This window comes from Eucalyptus grandis, chromosome 7, assembly GCF_016545825.1.
Source record: "Eucalyptus grandis isolate ANBG69807.140 chromosome 7, ASM1654582v1, whole genome shotgun sequence".
Lineage (NCBI taxonomy): Eukaryota > Viridiplantae > Streptophyta > Magnoliopsida > Myrtales > Myrtaceae > Eucalyptus > Eucalyptus grandis.
Window position 1 is genome coordinate 33244785 of NC_052618.1, and position 7069 is coordinate 33251853.

The 7069-nt window shown below is 37.5% G+C and overlaps 1 pseudogene; it reads right to left on the reverse strand.

Annotated features, from left to right (window-relative positions):
• Window positions 1–3946: 3946 nt before the first annotated feature.
• On the reverse strand, window positions 3947–6856 carry LOC120295541 (annotated as a pseudogene).
• Between the last annotated feature and the right edge of the window lie 213 nt (window positions 6857–7069).

Genomic DNA, 7069 nt, shown 5'->3' on the forward strand with positions numbered 1-7069 from the left:
AAGAACACTTCTTGTTCCAGAAACAATTTTGAAGAAACGTTTCTTCTTCTTCTCTTCTTCTTTTTTTCTTCTTTTTCTGTCACGGCCAGTGATGCGTGTTGGCCAAACGTGAGGGCTCAGGCAATGCCGTCGAGGGTCGCTGACCTCACTGAGTCCTGTCGACGAGGTTTCCTGACGAAAAAAGAAAAAAAAAGAAAGGAAAATGAAAATAATAAATAAAAATATTAAAAATTAAAAGAAACAAGTTAATAAAATTTACCAAACGTGTTTTCATTTTTTTTTTCGGAACAAGTTTAAACAGCGTTTTTATTCAAAAATTATTTGAACGAAACGCTTTTTTTTTATTTGTTAAAGACAGAAAAGACATAAATAAAAACACGCGCGCCTAAATGACGTGGCAAATAGACATGTCAAAATCGGTCTTAGACCCATATATGACCCATTTAAATCATAAATGAATCACATATGAGTCACTTACTTTTTGAAGAAACTAATTAAATGGATTTGAAAATTAAAGATTTCAAATAAATTAATCTTAAATGGGTTGAACTTAGAACCCATTTCCAACTCAAGTCCCACACTTTCTCTTTTCCTCTTTAACTTTTATAAAAATATTTTAAAAAAAAATGAAATGATAATTATTTTTTATATTTAATTTTTCTTTTTTCTTTTTCTTTCTTCCTTCTTAGTTGGTGGCTGGCACGGTGACGGCCAACCACCTACCAGCCATCGGCCAGTGGGCTCGAGCTCGCCGAATCTAACGAGGTGAAGGCGCTAACGTCGCCGAGCTTGAAGCTCGAGCCTCATTGACGTCCGCCGAGGCTCGAGCATTCCGGAGCCCGAGCTTGAGCTCGTCCGTGAGCTCGCCCGTGGCCGATGACCGCCTGAAGAAGAAAAATGAAAAAAAAAAAGAATTTATAATTATATTTTAAAAAATAAAAATAATTAAAAATTTAATTTTAAAAAATAATAATAAATGATAAAAAACTTGATTTTTAAAAAAATTATAAGTATTCCATGAAAGTATTTTAGCAATACTATTTAAAAAAAATAATAAGTAATAAGATTTCTTAAGTTTAGTTAAATGACTCAGGTATGGATTAAATATGCATCGGATCAAAGTCGAGATGGGTCAAAATTTTTGCACTATTATAAATGGGTCATAAATGGATAATATGGGTCGATTTGGGTCAGACCATTTATGACATGACCCAAACCTAATTCGATCCACCCGTTTGACAGGTCTAGTGGCAAACTGGCAAATGGTCATATTCAATCCTCATTTATTTCACAAAAATTACTTTGCTAAAAGGAACTTATCCTTAGAGAGAATAAATTATTTTTCTATGTTTGGCTGTACTTTGAAAATAGCATGGAAGTCATTTTTTGATATTGCTATGGCAAAATATTTGCAAATCGATTGATGATTCCAATTGCATTTATCACACGTCTAGTAAAGTAATTTATTTAATGTCGTATAACCTTATATGTGGACAATTTTGGCATTTTTTAAAAATAAATTTTATTTTTATTGCCATTATTTATATGCCTCGCATGGCAATTTGTGTTGTTCACGTGAAATTTTCAAAAATATTATTAAAATATTTTTATGCTTTTTTTTTTTTTTACATTTAACATTGACTTAAAAAGAAACGCTTATTCAATTTCGCATCTGTGAGCAAGAAACCCAAAAAGGAATTCTTCTAGGAGAGCCTTTTTAGTAACTCATTAGGGAAATATTATAACTCTAAACACGTTTGCTCTACCAAGAAAGTAGAGCATTTAGCAAATAATATTAATTTTAACAGTTGTGGCAATTATTAGTATCTAGAAGCTTACTAATCAAATTTTACTCATGAACTCAGTAAAATTGGGGTTTCTAAAAACTTTGTTGATCACTATTTTTAAGGTCGTGTTGTCTTTTGGGGTTTGTGTGGTTTTTCGAGTCCTCAGGCCAAAATAGGCAGAGAAGAATGAGTGGAGGAGAGGAAAATGAGCGGTGGACAGGAGAAAGAGACTGATAACCCCATCATGTCCTAAGATCATGAGAGAAAATGAGAGAGATCGTGAGAGAAGATGACAGATAGAGAACTGTTAAGAGGATATGAGAGAGGGAGTGGAGCAAATACAATGAGAGGGGAGATGCATGCATCCGTTGTGGTTTGTGGCTGTTTTGTTGGCCAAGATGGCATTTCAGGCGGCATGAACCATTTGAATGTTTCGAACACGAAGATTTAGAAACCATGATATAAATATTTATATTTGTTGCTTGGATGTTTAATAGCCATCATGGCCATACATGCGCTATAAATTGTGGTTTCTAAATCTTTCTGTGTGAAACCTCTATCACCACACTATCGTGGCTATCATGGCCAACAAAATGTCCACGACCATCATGGATGGATGCATGCATTTTCCTCCCATGTTGTCACTGCTCCCTTCCCTCTCCCCCTCATTTTATTTGCTCACCTCCCTCCCCCTCTCATTTTCTGTCAAGATTCTTTCATTTTATCTCACGATCTTAGGCTAAAAATGAGCTTATCAATCTCTCCTCTCCTCCATTCATTTTCCTTTCCCCTCCTCCGCTATTTTGGCCAAGGAGTTGAAAAACTGCACAAATCCTAAAAGACAACGCACTCATCATTTAAATTGCAAAGTTCATAAATAAGGTTGATCATAAGCTTCTAGAACTTACTAATTACCACAACTGTTAAATTACTATTACCAAATTATGCTTCCTTAATATTTCCTTAATGAATTACTAAACAAGTAAGTAAAGGCTCTCTCTAGAAAAGTACATAAATTACATTGACGGGTGAGAAATACGCAATAACTTTCCCTAACTTTGATTTAGCTCCCGAGATAAATTATTAATTTTTTTTTTAGAGATATGATTCTGTAATATTAACTGATGCAATAAGCTATCAATCAACTTTTATGGATCACGCATTCGTTTAAATTTCCTCTTTTTTTTTTTTAATCTTTTTGGCCATCGGGATATTAACTCGCTATGGCATCAAAAGCTAGTCCCAGTACATACAAAAGGTAGAGTCAGCAATGAAAGTTGCTTCTTCTAGCTTCTACATATAAATTTGGCTTTTGAATGAACACAAATGAAAGTAAACATATATTTAAGTAACCCTCTTCGCTTACGAATGGTTATGATGTTCTTCGTCGACGTGAACCGTCAAACATGCCCGAAGCATTTGAAGCCATGCTTGAGGCGATATGCAGGAAAATAAGGACAAGACGACAAGGCAATTTCAAGATCTCACAATCCGTTCATGACCCGACATGCATCTTGGGGAACATTGTTGCTTCCGTTGTGCGATCCATTACTAGCAAATTCTTCCAGGCCCCAAAACATTTTACGGCCTTCTGATATGGGAGTTCTGTTTTCCATTCATTATTTCGTAGATAAACTTGACTTATTATGCTTTGAATGTATCTATAATATTTTTGAAGGATAAATGCATTGAAAGTCCTAAAACTTATCATAAGAATGTAATTGAGTCCTAAAACTTTTAAAAGTACAATCAAGTCCTAAAACTTATTAAATTGATCTACGCCATTATGTTGATTGTATTTTTGAAAGTTTTAGAACTCGATTACACTTTCATGACAAGTTTTAGGACTTAATTACATTTTTTAAAGTTTTATGATTATATTGAACTTTTTGAAAGTTATAGGGCTCAATTGCATTTTTACGACAAATTTTAGGATTTCCAATGCCTTTATCCCAATTTTGAGTGATTCAAAAGCAAAAGAGAGGATTGAATTGCACGCTTGTCCAAGATAAAATAAATGCCTTCAAAAGTTATAAAATAATTCTCTTCAGGTGCGAAATGACAAGAACCTCACACCACTCTCATGAATTTACTGAAGCTGCTGTCTTCACTACAGTTGAAAATATCATGTTCAATGCTTCACAATGGAGCACATATGAGAAGAAAATGCAGAGTTAGCCACTTCAGAGAAACCTGAACATAGACACTACACAAGGGTGTCCAAATACTCACTGATGGTGGTATACTTCACGTGTGGATACAGTTGAGTCCCCTCCAAACCCCAGACGACTCTATGTCGAAGTATGTCTGATCACCCTTTATGAAGACCGAATATATAAAAACAAACAGCATATTGTCCGGATAAGGCGTCTCTGCATCACAGCAAAGCCACATCACATCTAAAATTATTCAGGAAGAAGTAGCTCTAGTAATAGTTAAATGGCCCAAAAACCTCTGGAAAGAAAAGCAACCATTCTTAGATTTAGCAGTCCAGAAACAAAAATGATTTCCTTGGTAACAAATGTATCATTACCTCATTAATGTTAGTCCTTTGTCTTTAATTCTTTTTTTCTTGTTTTACAGCTTTAAGTCGGGCGAAATTTTCTCAAGAATGGCATTTACCTTAAGACTGCTCCTGTTTAACTCCACTAATTCTTGCCGCCTCATCATATGCCTGTTTTCATGGATTGGATTGGACTTGATCCTAAAGATAATCAGCTTATTTTGGGCGTACTGTCCTGTGCCCAAAGCATCTTCTATACCATATAATATGTGATTCCTAAAATCTTACTCATCCGAAGCTGTTCCAATGCCATATGACCAGGGAGCCTATTTTACTTGGGAGCATTTAATCCCAAGCCTTTGCTATGATTGAGCAACCTTGTCTCAGAACTTTTGGCGTGAAGCAAGTGCTTAGCCCAGACTATGTGAGTGCTTTCATCAAATGATGCATGTTGGCTGAGCCATTCCCATCCCAAGTGGTGGCCTGATTTGGCCTAGCCCGGTCGGGAAGAGACTCACACAGAGACTACTGCTATCCGGTAATCTCTTTACAACCGGGCTAGTACTTGCTTTTCAAGAGTGATTGGCTTTGACTTAGTTGATTTGGATTCTGTTTTCTAAGAAATAGTATAGTACTCGCTTTTCAAAGAGCAACAATCCCATTGAGTTTCCTAAGATATAACTATCACAGAGTAAGGATACAGAATTGATGGCACTGAAATCGCAGCACATATTTATAGTGTGTTTATAAGTTTCTGCCAAAAAGAACTATAGTTTCTTCCTTGTATGCCTCTTCATTTGTACTTTCTCATTCTCCAGCAGCACTAGTATTCCGGACTCTGATGAAATGTTTTCTGCACTACTAGTAGCCATGCTTAACTTGTAACAAATTCATACATAAGTTCCACTGTAGATAATATGAGAGGTACCTCTGATTATACGTAGAAGCTCTTCTTCTGATACGTATGTCTTCTGGAGCTTCTTTTTGATTTTGGTCTCCCAAATATCAGCTAGCTCATTCATAGAGTAGACATTACCTGGGGGCCTCAAGTACAAAACCTTATTCAGTGTAGCGGATCATCCATTGTATTTATGGTGAATGCTGCGACATCACATTCCTTCACGAAGACACCTGCAAAGCAGTGTGTGCTCTTCAATTTCAAGCTCCAATAAACGGCACAAGTTGCCAAAATAAGCTAATTGAAAGCTACTAAAGAATGAACCTTTTATATTTCCGTCTCCATAAATTTTGATCTTGTCCCTTGGAGGTGCCTTGAGCTCTGGTTGAACCAGGGATGGAAGTAAACAGCTCATGTAAAAAGTTGCACGATAGATAGGTATAAGGAATGCCTTCAGCCTCCACGAGACGCCTTATTTCGGCTTTCCTTGAGTAGAAGTTGTAGTCCATGCCAGATATCTGAACCTTGTCTGGGTCCAAACCAAATTCCGAAGGAATAAACCTCTGCAACAAGAGAATTAAGCTTTCTTCATTTCACATTAAGAAAAGATTCAGCATTTGCATTCAACTTCACCCAACAATGTACAACAATGCATTCTTTGGTATTAAACATTACTGCCTTAAGAAGGATGCAGAGACACGTTTTACTTCCCAGTAGAGCCATTCATATTTCATCCAGTACCTACTAGTTAGTCAGAAACAAAAATTTATGTGGGTCAAAAGTCAGAAACTACATTGCATTTCCATGTTTGCATCATAATCTGCAATTGTCTCTATTCAATAATATCTCCAAATTTTGGGATCAAAACAAGAAATCAATCTAAAGGCTGACTTTGAGATATACTACACCGTCTTTTCACACATTAGTCAGAATCAGTTCATGTTATCAGGTTTCCTCGGGCTAGCTTATGACATTTGTTTAATAGAGGATGTCACCACATAAGATTTTTCTAGTTACTTAAAAGTCAAACCCACCTAAAGAAAAACAAAAAGAAAGATCAAAGGGAATAAAGAAAAGATGTTACATTGATAGAGCCAGCTTTCTTGATGGCCTGAATCAGCAGTTTCTGATCCAGGATCTGAGTGGAGTTCACAGCACAAATCACAACATCCACTTTCTTGATTGCTTCAATAAGGCTCTCCTCATCTTGCAACGAACCCTGAAACACCCAGTAAGGGAAAAAAAAAAAATCAAGAATAGACCAAGCAAAGCAAGTACAACAGAGATTAAAAAAGCGAACACCTTGAGGAGGGTAACACCGGCTTCAGAGAGAGACTGGAGCTTGGCCAGCTTGGTGGGGTCGGCGAAAGCAGAGTCTCTCACGAGCGCAAGGTCGGGTGGGAGAAGTTGAGGCTGGCTTTGGCCAGCTCGTGGCCCAATTTCCCGGTCGCTCCGACGATCAAGACTCTGCTTTTCTGCTTCTCCATTTCAGATTCCTGGGCAAACGCCACCAAGATTCACGTCTTCGCTCGTGGGGGAGTGTAGCACCCTCGCTCTACACTTTATATATAATCTACAGTGGCTGTCCACTGCTGAGAATCAAGAATCCTGTTTGCTCAGAGAAACCTTCGTCACCTCGTACCCCTCCAAACCCGGACAGGGCTATTGTCAAAGCCAACCGGCTCGTCCAGAAGATGCGGGGGGTTTAAATTGCAATTAGGACGGTTGGACGCGTTGGCTCTTTCTTTTGGGCCCAACCGATGCTCATTAGGCTTTAGCCCTCGGTTGGCTTCGGCGCAGTCCAACCGCCAATCAGAGACTTGTTCCCGGCCAAACCCGTCTAGTCTCACCCATTCAATAGCGGGCGTAGTAGTAGCTATA